Source organism: Bacillus rossius, chromosome 8 (genome assembly GCF_032445375.1).
Source record: "Bacillus rossius redtenbacheri isolate Brsri chromosome 8, Brsri_v3, whole genome shotgun sequence".
In the NCBI taxonomy this organism is placed as follows: Eukaryota; Metazoa; Arthropoda; class Insecta; order Phasmatodea; family Bacillidae; genus Bacillus; species Bacillus rossius.
This window is the reverse complement of record NC_086336.1, coordinates 45,336,188-45,350,495: the sequence shown is the minus strand read 5'-3', so window position 1 is coordinate 45,350,495 and position 14,308 is coordinate 45,336,188.

Below are 14,308 nucleotides of genomic sequence, written 5' to 3'. Positions count from 1 at the left end.
AATGGCCTGGCGAAATAAGGCAATTTCTTCTCTTGCGAACGTACACCAATCACAAGTAAGAAGTCGTTGGCGCGGGCATACCTGATCGCATTCTAATGAGCGGTCTTTTTTTTTTCATGAAAAATGCATGGCCCTATCAACAGACCATGATATTTTCTCACGAGAAAAATCCAAGCAGCACCCATTTGACTGCTCTAATGATTTTGTTTCTTGTAATTGGCGGCCGTCTGTAAGAGAATTCGTTGCCCCAATTGCCCAAGCCATTCAGGACACGTTTGCTTACGCACTGGATGACTGTGATTGGTGTGCTGACCGTAGACATGTACCTGAAATAAACCCAGTCAAGCACGAAGCATAGACGATGCTGCAAAGTTTTAAGTCACAGATGGTCACGAAAAGCGCTTAGCCCTGAACACAGATAATTTCTACACTCCACAAAGAACAAGAAACCACTAACAACATTACAAAATTCAAATGACTCAGTCGCATGCGATCCGTTCGGAAGGTAAGAATGTGGAACCAGCCAATGATTAATTTGAGTAAATTGTGCGTGGATTTTTTTTTGTGGTATCGGAATATAATGCAAATTTCTCAGCTAGAGCCCCAATGATTTCACCATGAGGGTTGCCCTCGAATATGTGTTGCACCATATATTTGACTTCAGTTGAGTTCCATGGATGCAAATGAAATCTTTATGTCCCGTGCCTTTGCTTATTTGCACGTAAGAAACACAGCATAAAGTTTGTGACACAGAGCAGTCATAAAAGAAATCGCATTGTCGTGCTAAAGACCCGTTCTCTACCAGAAAGTCGGTGCATTAACACCTGCCAGCGTAAAGTTTCTTCTCGGTATTGGCCAAGTGACGAATAAATATGGAAGGCGAAATCCTCAACGTGGAAGACCCGCGGTCATTTCTGATGACAGCATTACGAAAATGGAACTGCACGAGTACCAGCCTTTCCTGCTCGGACCGTACGCACTACCTTCAGAAGTACGTATCGATATACAGCGCCAGGATATCTGTACTTTACCTTCGCAGTATAAGAGGTACGCTGACAAAGGTAGATGGCACGCATCCGACAACGACAATATCCTGCAATGGTATTCTTCACCTAATCGAGCGCATTACACATGTACCCAATGGTGTTGAGGTAGGCCAGACGATAGATTTGTGCATAACCTCCGCAACGAAAAATGTAATGATTGGAACTACACCGTTTAAAATTTTCACTTTCAACTTACGAAAAACGCTGGTTACAAATTACCCATGGATCTTCATAATTTTACGGCTATCTTCTTGAAATTTACGGACAATGAGTTCACTTTCTTTGGACGTGAAACAAAAAGAATACTTTTGTAAATTAACAAAACATTAAAAAAAAAAGGTTAATAACACTCTTATTTTGCCCATCTGTGTGTTCACCTTTGTTCAGAACGAAACATTAAATTCGGAAGTCCAAATACAGCGTAGATTCAACGAAGATTTCAGTTATTTTAAATTACGAAGAACTCTACGTGTATTTGAGTTTAATTCTTTGTTGAAATGTTCGTCAATTTACTGTAGTTTCTAACAGTACTCTTGAAAAGCTCTTGATGACTCTGAGCAAGTTATAAGCAAGAAGAAGTGGTTACCCACGTGTGAATCGCCAAAGGACCTAACCATGTTGTCGACCAATGTGCACTCTTAAACGGTTCTGACTATGGTGAAGCGATCTGGATCTAGCCTGGAGTGAAAATAACTCGCTAAATATATGTGGCTTATAGGAAGAGCATTTATCAGCCATTACTTGAGACCTGAAATTTTTTGTTATTATTTGGCAAACGTATAGAATGCAGAATTTGTGCTCTTCAAAGCCCCTGGTTATCCGTTCAGAAAAAAAAATGTCTCTTTTTTTACAAAGATTCCTTTACAAACCAGTTGCCACGAAATAATTTGTAATACCACAATAAATATATTGTAGATTTGTACAACTCATGGCTGTGGTTATTTTACATATAAACTACGATTTTTGAAATAATACTGAGTATTTATTACAAAAACTTGTGCGTTCTTTTATACTTTAAGTGATGTTTCATTTAAACATATTTTTTTAAAACCGTGGAAAAGATTATCAAATATTAAATAACTGGATTTTATTTTGTTTTGTTATGTTTTAATGTGCACAGTTAAAACTGTAAAGCTATTCAGAAAACCTGTTTACAAATAACTCGATAACGATTGGAGGTACTGGGACAACACATGGCATAAATGTCCGGGTAAGAATCTGAACCCAGTATTACTGCGAACACTATTTTGAAGTAATAAAGTTGTTTTCGTGAAAATGTACAAATATAAGTACTTTTATATCAATATTTCTGTTTCATTTATAAAAATAAAAAATTCACAGTGTAACACGCCCCTGAAGGAGCATACCTAGGAAAACATCTGACCTTTGAATATGTATACTGTATAGAAGTCGCCAGCCCAGGTTAAAATTTCTAATACGGTTTTGAGGTAGTTGGTTAATTCACCGCCGCAATCGCCACCATCTCTAGGGCATCGACTTGTGGTGGTCCCTAGCGGACAAGTGTCGAACTCTTCAAACACCCATTCCCCCTCCTGTTGAACGAACTTGAGCTGCAGTGAATGATAGATGGGGGGTGCGGGGAATGACAGCGGGCGACAGTGCTGCGCTCTAACGTGCAAATAACAACTAAGACGATACAGGGCGTTACGGTAGCGCACTGCAGCGGTGAAGTTCCCAAGCTGCTCATCATACGCTTCTGAAAAACGTAGAGTAAATCCTATCCACTCGCGACTTCTATACAGTATATATATTCAAAGATCTGACGGAATCACGTGTGACCCGAAGAGACGGTGGAATGTTGCATCAGCCAATAAACACGTTGCATTGACCTGATTACTCACACGTTTGTAGATTCTAACCTCGCGCCAGAGAAAATAACGAGATTTTTGCAAGTCTATGGCCATTCAATTTGTCTTTGAAAGTTCAGTTCTATGGTTTATATTTTAATCATCATGCGCCTCCTGGATCCGAACCTAATCAGAGTTTGTGGGAGGCGTGTGAAAAATAATTTCTGGTGGGGAAAAAAAATTTGCACACAAAAAAAAGTTCATTAAATACGATTCAGTTGGAACTGTGGTTAAGTGACCGGAAAAAAAAATCGACGATTCGTTTCGCGACAAGCCCACGATTCAGATGCTTGTGCCTTCAAAGTCACCTCTGCCATTGGATCGCAGTTCGTTTGTAGGGACTCTTGCCCTGTGGGAAACCATCGACCCAGCAAGCAGTATTGAATCACGGGAAACCCATTTCAGACGTCTCGCAATTCATCAGCCAATGAACAGGCGACTTTTTTTTCCCCCTTAGAGTACGCAGAAGATTGTGAGTCCATCCTAGAGGTCAGGGAATTTGCGAATTTTTCCAGTCCCTACATTTAGTAAAAAAAAAAAAAAAAATGTGTTACAATAATACCATATTTTAGTTCATATGCTCTTAATTATGGCCATATATATTTTTTGCGGAAAAAAAAACTCTGAACACTCATTAGACTCTAATAAGGTGTGCCTGCGCCAGCGACCATCTGCAAGCAGAGGAAATGCCTTATTTGGCCAGGACATTCAGGACGCGTTTACTTCCGCACTCAATGACTGTGATTCATATAATGCAGTTGACATGTGCCTGAAAGAAACTTGGCCAGTCACAAAACACAGATGATACTACAGTGTTTTAATCTTTTTGAAATCTCTTCCCGAAATATCATGATCTAATCATAATTCATAAAAAGTTCTGTGTAAATCAACACCAGTTCATGGTAACTTCCCTATCACTTAGTTTTACTCTCTGTGATTTTTTTTCCCAACCAGACATTAAATGTCATTATGGAATTATTATTATTTTATATTTTTATTTTTGTGATAGTGGCAGCGTATGTAATTGCAGTTTTGTATAAATAAAAAACCACTCTCAAACCGATAACTTATGTGACACAAGCACAATACATATAAAGAATTTTTATTTCCATTATTTCTGACATTTATTGTTTACTTTAATAACTTGACAGAAAGTAAAATAATAAGTCATCAAAATATTTTTCTCTGAAACTATAGTTGTTCACACTGTTTTCTTTACTAATTACGGTGTTTAAAAAGATCCGTATTTTTGCAACACGTATTTTAAGTACAGGTTTATCTCAATATACAAAAGTTATTCAAACTCTTAGTACTTCTAAAACATTAAAAAAATATATATTTTCTTATATTAAGGGTTGTTTTGAACATCTACTATGCAAAAAAGTAAGAAGAAATATTTACCACAAACTTCAAATCAATACATTATTATCTTAAATCGGTTAAAAGGCTTAAACATTTGGGGCCTGTAAATATTGCCATGCAACACTGCATTCCACATCACAGGGATCCAGTGTATCTCGTAATGCACGGCGATAAACAGAAGCATTTATGGACCAATGTTCGCGTTTTGACGTGTATTTTATTTAAAACAAGCGTATCATTCTTTCACTGTAAAAATCAAAAGAACTATTTTCAAACTAACATAATAAAATCATAAATTAAATAGTCCAAAATTGGCGAGGGAGTTTGAGTTTTAACGGTTAGGATCTCTGTTTGCAAAAAGAAAAGAAAAACTTCAAGTTTATTTCGTTGAATGGGTAAACATTTCCCCAACTAAAAAAAAAAAATTGTATTATTTATAAACACGCACTGCGCACCCAAATAAACCAGGGTCGACCATTAAAAGCCGGATATCAATTCCACGAATGAGTATTGCAACGGGGGATTTGGTAAATTTCATTAAGTGATCTACCTCTCGGAAGCCGGGCTGGCAGAACGAAACCACTTAACCGCCTCCATTAGCAGCAAACCTTCACGCATGCGCACTACATTCAATCGCTTCTACAGATTGATTTTTTCCCCTCCTGGCTGAGAGCCGTTCTGCGCAAAAATGCTTCGGGCAACAGTTTATTTTTGCATGCATTACCTTTGAGCCAACCCTTTTTAAAAAATATTCATGCTCCGACCGTGGTGGAGGTATACACAAAGAATTTTGGGAGAGCAATAGTTACTCAGCTTAAGGCCAGTAATTTTTTTTTAATTTTTCAATCTTTCGTCCATATTTCTACAGACGGATACGTAGTAATAATCTTCACTATCAGAAAACACAGTTACGGACTTTCAAAAGAAGAATAAAACTTAAATAAACGAAGGGTTCTTCGTAATTTCAAATAACTGAATCTTCTTAGAAACTGTGCCGTATTTTGATTTTCCATATGTTTCGTTCTAAAGATAGATAAATTAATACCTGGACAAAAAAGAGTGTACAAAGCAAGTTTCTGAAAGGTTTCTAAATATACCAAGAATATTCATTTGAAATCATGCTCAAGGAGGGTGATCTCAATGTCCGTAAATTTACGAAGATCCCTGGATAATTTGTAACCAGTTTTCTTCGTAAACTGAAGATGAAAATTTTTTTTTAACAGTGTGTAGACTATAACTCGCGTAGCCTACGCGATTACGCAAACTTAAATTTTCAGGTTAAAATGCCATGCCTTTGGCTACCTCAAAATCATGATTTCTCTAAGCTGCGTTTTATTTTAATTAAATCTGCTGTCAAATTTCTCTCGAGGGTGTTATCAAATTTATTCGAGGTAGTGATTAATGGTTATATGTCATGTAGTAGTTGTTGCTCTGGTTTTGGGTAGGTACGTTGTCGAAATGTTTAAAAATATTTCATTACATGTAAAAAAAAAATTGGTTGTCTGTAAAGTCGGTTTACGGACGATAGTTTAACGTGACAACGTCATAACAAAATATTGATTAAATGTTTACATACTTTTATGAATAAAATTGATTCATTTTTATAGAATTATCACTATTTTGTATGGAAACAAAGAAGGAGTGAAATGAACTCTACAATTTAATTGATAAATTTACTTTTATTTGCACTCATTAATTCAAATATGTTAATTACTTTAACGAAGAGATTATTTTAACTATAACTTTTATACATGTTTGCTATTTAACTTCTTCCAATCTGTGTTATTCTGTTAAGGATAGGACGATGATAGGAAAAGTAGGAAACGAATTGGAGTGTTTCAAGTTTAATGTGCCTCGAAAAAGTCAAATCGATGGTTGTTTCCAATCGAGTGGAAGAGAGATAGATGCGGCGCAAGCGTACAATGAGCGTAACGGGACACAGCTTAACGGGACAATGTGCGTAACGGGACACTTTTTCGTGCGTGCAGCCGGCTTTCATCGATTTATTAGACGTCACGTCAAAAAAATTGTGGAAAAAAAAAATGTTTGACTGAAATTTACTCGCTTGGATGTCATATAAGTTAAATATGAAATGTTTAACTGGTACTTGCAAAGCCAGCAGGCTCACGGGACTAACTTCACGCGCCGATCCAGTGTGCGATACGCCAAGTCTGCGAATGAACGGAGTCACGCGTTGGGGATGTTGTGCGGTGCGGGTAGGTGTATTAGGCAATGACGTCATCCGAGCACACAGGAAAGTGACGTTCGCGGAAGGAAAAAACCAGTGCAACGCTCGGAGCGTCGAGGGAAGAGCGCGGCGCAAACTTGCCCTGCTGTTTTGGCGCCGTGTTCCTTTCACTCGCGCTCGCATACGGGGACGCCGGGAAACTGCATGTGTGGCGGGGCCTCGAGTCTGCGGGATGCGTCCATCGCACACTCCTCAGGCCCGCAAGCACTTCTATTAAGCTTAGTTTTCCCAGGTTTACACAAAGGTTCGAACACGTAACCTGTAATTGTATCACATTTCAGATATCAAGTCATTTGCAGGAAAAAAAATATTACTTAACGTGGCAGCAGCGTCGTTGGTGAGTTGACATGGAACTGCGACCGATCTGTGAAGTTTCACTTCTAACGCGTGTAGCGGCTACGCACCCATATATATATATATATATATATCAGGGGCGCAACAACAGGGGGGCGGGCAAGGGTATTTTCCCCCCCCCCCCCCTTCTGAGACCTTTAAGTGGGGGCAAACGGGGGCAAATAAAGTGCTGTACAAGTCGGATATGTTATTTCCACTAGCTGTGTAATCAATTTTTAGATAATAAAACTGCTTAAATAGCACCATTTTCCACCTTGAAATACAAACTTTCCCGGGGGGGGGGGGGGGGCCCGGACCCCCCCACTTCAATAGGGGGATCGATGATTCTTTATAAAAATGTATATTGCCCCCCCCCCCCCCCCCTCCTTTTGAAAATTTTGTTGTTGCGCCTCTGGTATATATATATATATATATATATATATATATATATATATATATATATATATATATATATAACGGTAGTTGAAATAAATATCTCCAATGTCGAAATCTGTGAAAAAAAGAACTAATGATAGGAAGGTGTTTTAGTGGATGAAAGTTGTTTAATGATAATGTTGCGAGTGGTTTTTTTTTTTCTAGTGGCAGAAAGCGTTATTTGATGCATTTACTCATGGAACTTCAGTTAGCTTCAGTGAGTCAGAAAATTAACGAAATTCTTAGAGAGCTAGAGATTAAATGCTAAAAATATTTCATTTTTAACTATGTAATTTACAATATTTGTTTTAAGTAAAAAAAAAAATCATGCACTGACCCTTTTCAATTCAGAGAGAGAGACCCCCATAGTTTTCGCTTAACCGTTTGGTGTCAGATTACACTTATTTGCAATTTTAACAGACGCTTAATTTTTTATTTTTTTTATTTTTTGCTTCTACTTGCTTCTAAAATCCGTCTGCGTCTTTTCACTGGTCCGTGTTCGCGGCTTGTTTTCACGACCCTCGCCACGCTTTGACGCGAACCACCCTTCTTCTTCTCCTCCCCCCACCTCTTGCTTACCCCCCTCCTAGCAGCCAACCCCCTTTCATCCGTAACACCCCGGGAAAGCCCGCGGAATTTTTATTGCGTTATTACGGCGCCGAGCGTCGGACCCGCCCCCGGGCCACCCCTCGCCCCGCCCCCCCCCCCCCCCCCGAGGACAGGGGCACGCACCGGGCGGTCTCTGCGGCGTGGATACACAGCACTTCGGGAGAAAGCGAGTAAAAAGAGAAAGATGCCTGCAACTTACAAGTCCATTTCGTTCGGCTTGTATTTTTTTTTTTTTTTCACAAGCTGGAGTCGGGCGAGAAATGTAATTCAAAAGATACCATCTTTGAGGCAGAATTGTTTTTTTATTTATTTTTTTTGCACATAGATTTTTGATCTTTTTTTTTTGTCTTCGCTTACATAAATTTCATTTCAAACGATTTTCTTAAAACATTTAAACAACAAAAAATATATCATGAAAATTTTGAAGAAATAATTCTTTACTGTAACACAATGATTTCGCAAGGGAAAACATATATTGTATAGAATCTTTTTCAAAAATTAACGATAAAATATTGTTATGAAATAAACTTCTATAGTTTCTATTTCTACAGCTACTCTATATGCCTGTGACCCCCCCCCCCCCCTTCCTTTTTTTCCCTTCCTTCAGGGTGTAAAACACAAAAAAGTTAACTAATGTGCAAAACTTCAAAGATATTAAAATTCAAAACAAAGAGTGTAACAAATTGCAGAGTGATTAGGGGGGGGGACAAAAAATAACAGAGAGCAAAGTTAAGACCATTCGGAGTGAAATAAACAGTTTTGACTTCTTACTGAATTTACTGACGTATTTAGTCGTAGAGAAAATCTTTTACACATGCGTGTATATAAATCTTAAACCTACAAAAATTAATACTAAACTAGGTACTAAATTTTCAGACTCTGTTAAGTCTATGTTTTGGTGTGCCACCAGTTTATCACTATACCTACTTATGTGTGAGATAGCGTCTCAGAACGAATCACGAACGAAAAGAATGTGAAGTGTAAGTTTATTTAAGATGACTCCAAAATTTAAGTGATTTGCGCAGTCAGGTCCGGGATGAGAACTGAAGCAATAGTTTGTAGTAAACCTGCAGTATTATGCAAAAATATCAAAATGTCAGAACTTATTTTCGCAACTGTGCTGCTAGTGCAGGCCTAGTGTAGCGAGCAATGTACTCCTCCACGCCCCCCTCCTTCCCACTGCAGACACACAGGTGGCTACTGCAGGGATTACACGGGGGCGCGAAAGACTGCCATATCGGAAGACTACCATAATGACAGTATTCCGCCTGGCCTCTTAGAAAAAGGCGGAAAAGTGCCATAACGGAAATCTGCCATAAGTTCAAAGGACGAGGCGGAATTCTACCATATTTCCTTATACACTCCATGGAATGAGTACAGCTGCTTTGCTCTCGAAGTAGTGTATAGAATACGTCGCTAGGTAGCACTCTTACCCACCTAGCTGTTTCTTAGGTTAACTTAAAAGGCTACAGATAGCGCTTCTGACAGTTAATTTCGGTAGTTCCAGTCATAAATCAACTCAACAGTTCGCGCACTAATAGAAACAAATGTTTCCAAAAATGGGTTATAGGAAGCAGCACTGTATACTTACAGCCGCGACCTGTAATAGTAAAAATATGGTACTTTACCTCCTGTTTTGACGGGGGAGGTGGGGCGACGGAAGACTGCCATACTGGAAGACTACCATACTGGAAGACTACCATACTGGAAGACTGCCATACTGGAAGACTGCCATACTGGAAGACTGCCATAATCGAAGACTACCATAATCGAAGAATTCCGTCTGGGGGCGACGGAAAACTACCATAAATTTAAACGCGACCATACAGTCCTAATACTTGAACGACATGATTAAATTATGTCTATTATTTAAAAATGAATTTGAATAAATAAGCAGCATACAAAGTCTTGTGATTCTAGTTAATGTTTTAACTCTAGGTCACTAGTTGAAATTAAATGCAATCTAGTGACCGAAAATCACAATTCCCTGACAACCGACGATTATTTAAGTAAAATATTGCATTATTTATATATATATATGTATTGTGTATATATATATAAGCGTGTGTTAAAGACGATATTCCTGATTGAAAACTTTGTGGTTTTACAGAAATACTATATTTAGGAATAAAATTCATGTGCCTATAAATATTTTTCCGTCAAAAACTGATAAAATACTACAAAACAAAGGTTTGTGACTAGAATTTAACCGTCAATAATACTTCAAGAAAATATATACCGATAAATGGTTGAACACACAACCACTCACTGACTGATGCACACTTAATTAAAATATTTTTGTACTAAAGAAATTTTTTTAATGTTTTAATATGTATTTATATGTATGTGTGTGTGTGTGTTTGTGTGTATACCAGTATAAATCCAGATGTAAAAAAAATATTCTATTTATTTCAAAATGAGCAAAGCCTTTGATACTTTCCAACAAAATCTTATGATTAAAAAAATATATATTTTAGGCCTCGTCAAGCATGCGTGGTATATATGTTTTAATTATCTTACAAATAGACGCTTTGCAGTCAAATTTGAAATGCAATTTCATGGTATTAGGTGTTACGCAAAGTAATAGTTGATCTCAACTACTCTTTAATATCTAATAAATGATTATCCAACTGTAATCAGAATTTATCAAGAAAAGATGCTGATGAAAAAATATATATATAATTGGGAAATATGTTTGTGAAACTATTCAGCAATATATTTCAGCTGTCCGGATCTGATTTTCAAGTTAACAAACGTCTCTGAATTACGATAGCATTTATTGTATAACCTTTAGTCAAAAAAACTAATTTAATTAATCAGAATTAGCACATAGTAAGTAATGACATTAAACGTGGTGTCCTCTTTTAAGACCTTCCGAGTTGTATTGGATGCCAAACTTTTTTCACCAACATGTAGATAATACTATTAGTAAAACATGAAGATATTTAGGTCTTATTAAATGTAAAACTTTCTCTGCATCAAAAGATTTTAATTAGAAAAGAATTGAAAGAATGCAGAAAATGTTCTTAAATAAATTTTGAAAAATTTCAGGCATTTAAATTATTTTGAATATGCTACATTCCTATATAACCTATTTACATTTTTTATTTATTAGACGTTCAATCAGTGATGCACTTTTTATTATAAACATTTATTACCATTTTTTGCTGGTTCAGACTTAATGACTCGGTTTGGATTAAAAATTGCAACTTGCAATTACAGAATTAGTGATACTTTTAAAACCATTAGTAACTATAAAATGTGTAAAAAAATTTAGCTCCTTTTAAATAATCTACAAATATTCATTGGTAAAACTTGTGTAATCTACATATTTATTTTGTATACATCATTTTAGTTTCGGTTTAAGACTTTTGTGAAAAAAAATGAAACCAATTAGTTAACTGAACTTATCAATCTTTATCTATCTGTGTGTTGTGTTGTTTCGTGATTTGTCGCATTGATGTGTATCAGTGTATATATTGAGTTAATGTGTTTTTGTTGTTATTTTGTCATAATTCGTTTATAGGTGCTTTAAGGCACAAAAATTGAATATCAATTAGATCTGGCTGTTTTAATGAAGCAGGATAATATGCTACACATAGTAATATATTTTTATTTTCTAATATAAAAAAATACATAAATTTCAGCAGAGTTTATTTTTGACAGACTGCAAGCTTGTACAAAGCCCATCAACATTCGAAATGTACGAGCCTATGTCTCCCCTAGAGCGCCTGTGCTGCTTGCCCTGTGCCAACAAACTACACTACACAAAAATTTTCCCTCGCATTTAAGAATCTTAAAAACACATTTTGTAGACTTAAATAATTTAATATAGACATTAAAAACCTTAACATCTGAGTTTTTGTGTTCAGTCACAGAAAACATTAAATAAAAAAATCATTGAATACTTGCGTTGGATTTGCACTCATTAAATAATGATATACAATTACTTCAATTATGCCAGTGTGCAAAAATGTAAATTCTATGAAGCTAGTTACATTACAATTTTACGAGTAAGGCCGTTTACCTCATTACGTAGAATGTATAAGAAATTTTGGCAGAATGGAATACTAGGTACCACATGTTTTTTTTTTTTTTAATCGTCGTAATAAGAATACAGTGCTACTTATATAACATCTCGTCCTTTGGACTTATGGCAGATTTCAGTTATGGTACTTTTCCGCCTTTTTCGTAGAGGCCAGGCGGAATACTGTCATTATGGTAGTCTTCCGATATGGTAGTCTTCCGTCGCCCCGATTACTTTGCACGCTCGCAGTCCAATGCGCGCGGCTAGGTTACCCTGGGCGCGCATTCCCGCGCACTGCTTGCCAGGAAATTGTCTCGTGGAGACGCGCGGAAACGTAACTGAAGTCGCGCTTTCACACTAGTTTCAAAACTAAAATGAAGTAGTTTCGGGGTTGTGAAAAACTGGCAAATTTGTTTCCCAAAAAAATTTAAAAAAAAATTGGTTGTCTGTAAAGTCGGTTTACGGACGATAGCTTAACGTGACAACGTCATAACAAAACATTGATGAAATGATTGCATACTCTTATGAATAAAATTGAATCATTTTTTATTGAATTATCACTATTTTGTATGAATACAAAGAAGGAGTGAAATGAAATCTACAATTTAATTGATAAATTTACTTTTATTTGCACTCATTAATTCAAATTATGTTTATTACTTTAACGAAGAGATTATTTTAACTATAACTTTTATACATGTTTGCTATTTAACTTCTTCCGATCTGTGTTATTCTGTTAAGAATAGGACGATGATAGGAAAAGTAGGAAACGAATGGGAGTGTTTCAAGTTTAATGTGCTTCGAAAAAGTCAAATCGATGGTTGTTTCCAATCGAGTGGAAGAGAGATAGATGCGGCGCAAGCGTACAATAAGCGTAACGGGACACAGCGTAACGGGGCAATGTGCGTTACGGGACAATTTTTTCGTGCGTGCAGCCGACGTTCATCGATTTATTAGACGTTGTCACGTCAAAAAAAAATTACCGCATCAAACAAAGTTAGTTCTATGCCTCGGCACTAGCGCGGTCGGCATGTCCACGCAGATCCTGGCGACGGGTCGGGCAGAGCACCTCCTCCAGATCCTGCCTTTGTGCAACTCGTGGGTGCGAGGATATATTAGCAACCCGCGCCCGTGTCCTGCGTTTCGGGGGCGCCCATCAGAGGGTCCTCCCCCATCCGTAGGCTCAACATTTCTTCTGGACAGTATTCTTGAGCAAGTCGCGACGGGTACATACTTGGCCCGAACGCGACTCCGCATACAAGGCATGCCTGCGAACCGCTCACTTACCACTGTATGGCGTTCTCTCAGTGGCGGATGGCAACCACTCTGCCTTGGATCAGAGTGTAAGTGAGCGGGCTGGGCAAAAGTTTCCAACGACGGAAGAAGGCTTCTTCTTTCTCTGCAGTTTTCAACCCTCTGTCCTAGTCCTGATTACCAGCGGTCCTTAGGACTCTTGCTGGGGACTGCAGAGAGGCCCTCTTATTCCCAACTTGACCCCTAAGCCCTTGTCGGGGTAGCTCCTCGCTCAAAGGGAGTACCACAAGGATTGCTCCCCATCCTAGCGGCGTAGCTCCTGTCAGTTTGACACCGGTGGTACCACGAGGAGGCAGGAGTCGCCTTGCTCAAGAGAGGCTATGTATTCACATCATTGAGCCATTCTGTAACTATGTTGGCCAGCTGATCTCGGATACTCCGACACCTCAAGCGATCTCTGTCCTTCTCTCAAACAACCCCGGATGGCTTCGTAGAGAAAGAGAGTCATAGTTACAAATAGGCGCTTTTTCGAGAAACTGTACCGTCACCTTTGAGGCCAAAATACTGGGCGGATCGTACTTTGGCAGTCGAGGAGTTGAAGCCGGAGTCCAGGCGGCGCTCGTCGCTCTGGCGGTCGTGCGGTCTCTCTGCAACTAGATGTTCCGGCTCACAAAGACGTTGAGCGCCCCACTCTCCGAAGTGCGCACACAACCAGGCGTCACGAAGCAGACTCTCCCGCGGCTCCGACCATCAGCTCCGCACTCGGGCGCCGCGCATGCGCAGAGCGCAACCCCTCGCGCATCCCAAAAAAACACCGGGATTCTGGTATGAGTCCCAGCACTGGGTGGCACATCCACGCACACACTTCTCGTACACTTCCGGTACGCCGTTCCTGTGTTGGTAGCACCCCTGCTCTATTTAACAAAAAATATAAAAAAATATTTACATTAAAAATTACATATTTTTTTAGAAGCAAATGAGGTAAATTACTAAAAATACAATGTGCCGAAACCATTAGACCTTGAAGTGAAAATATAAAATTTTAAAAATATTTAGACAAAACACAAGTCTAGACGTTCCGTTCCATCCGCCTCATGCGTAACGGGTGTATTGATTTATTTATAAC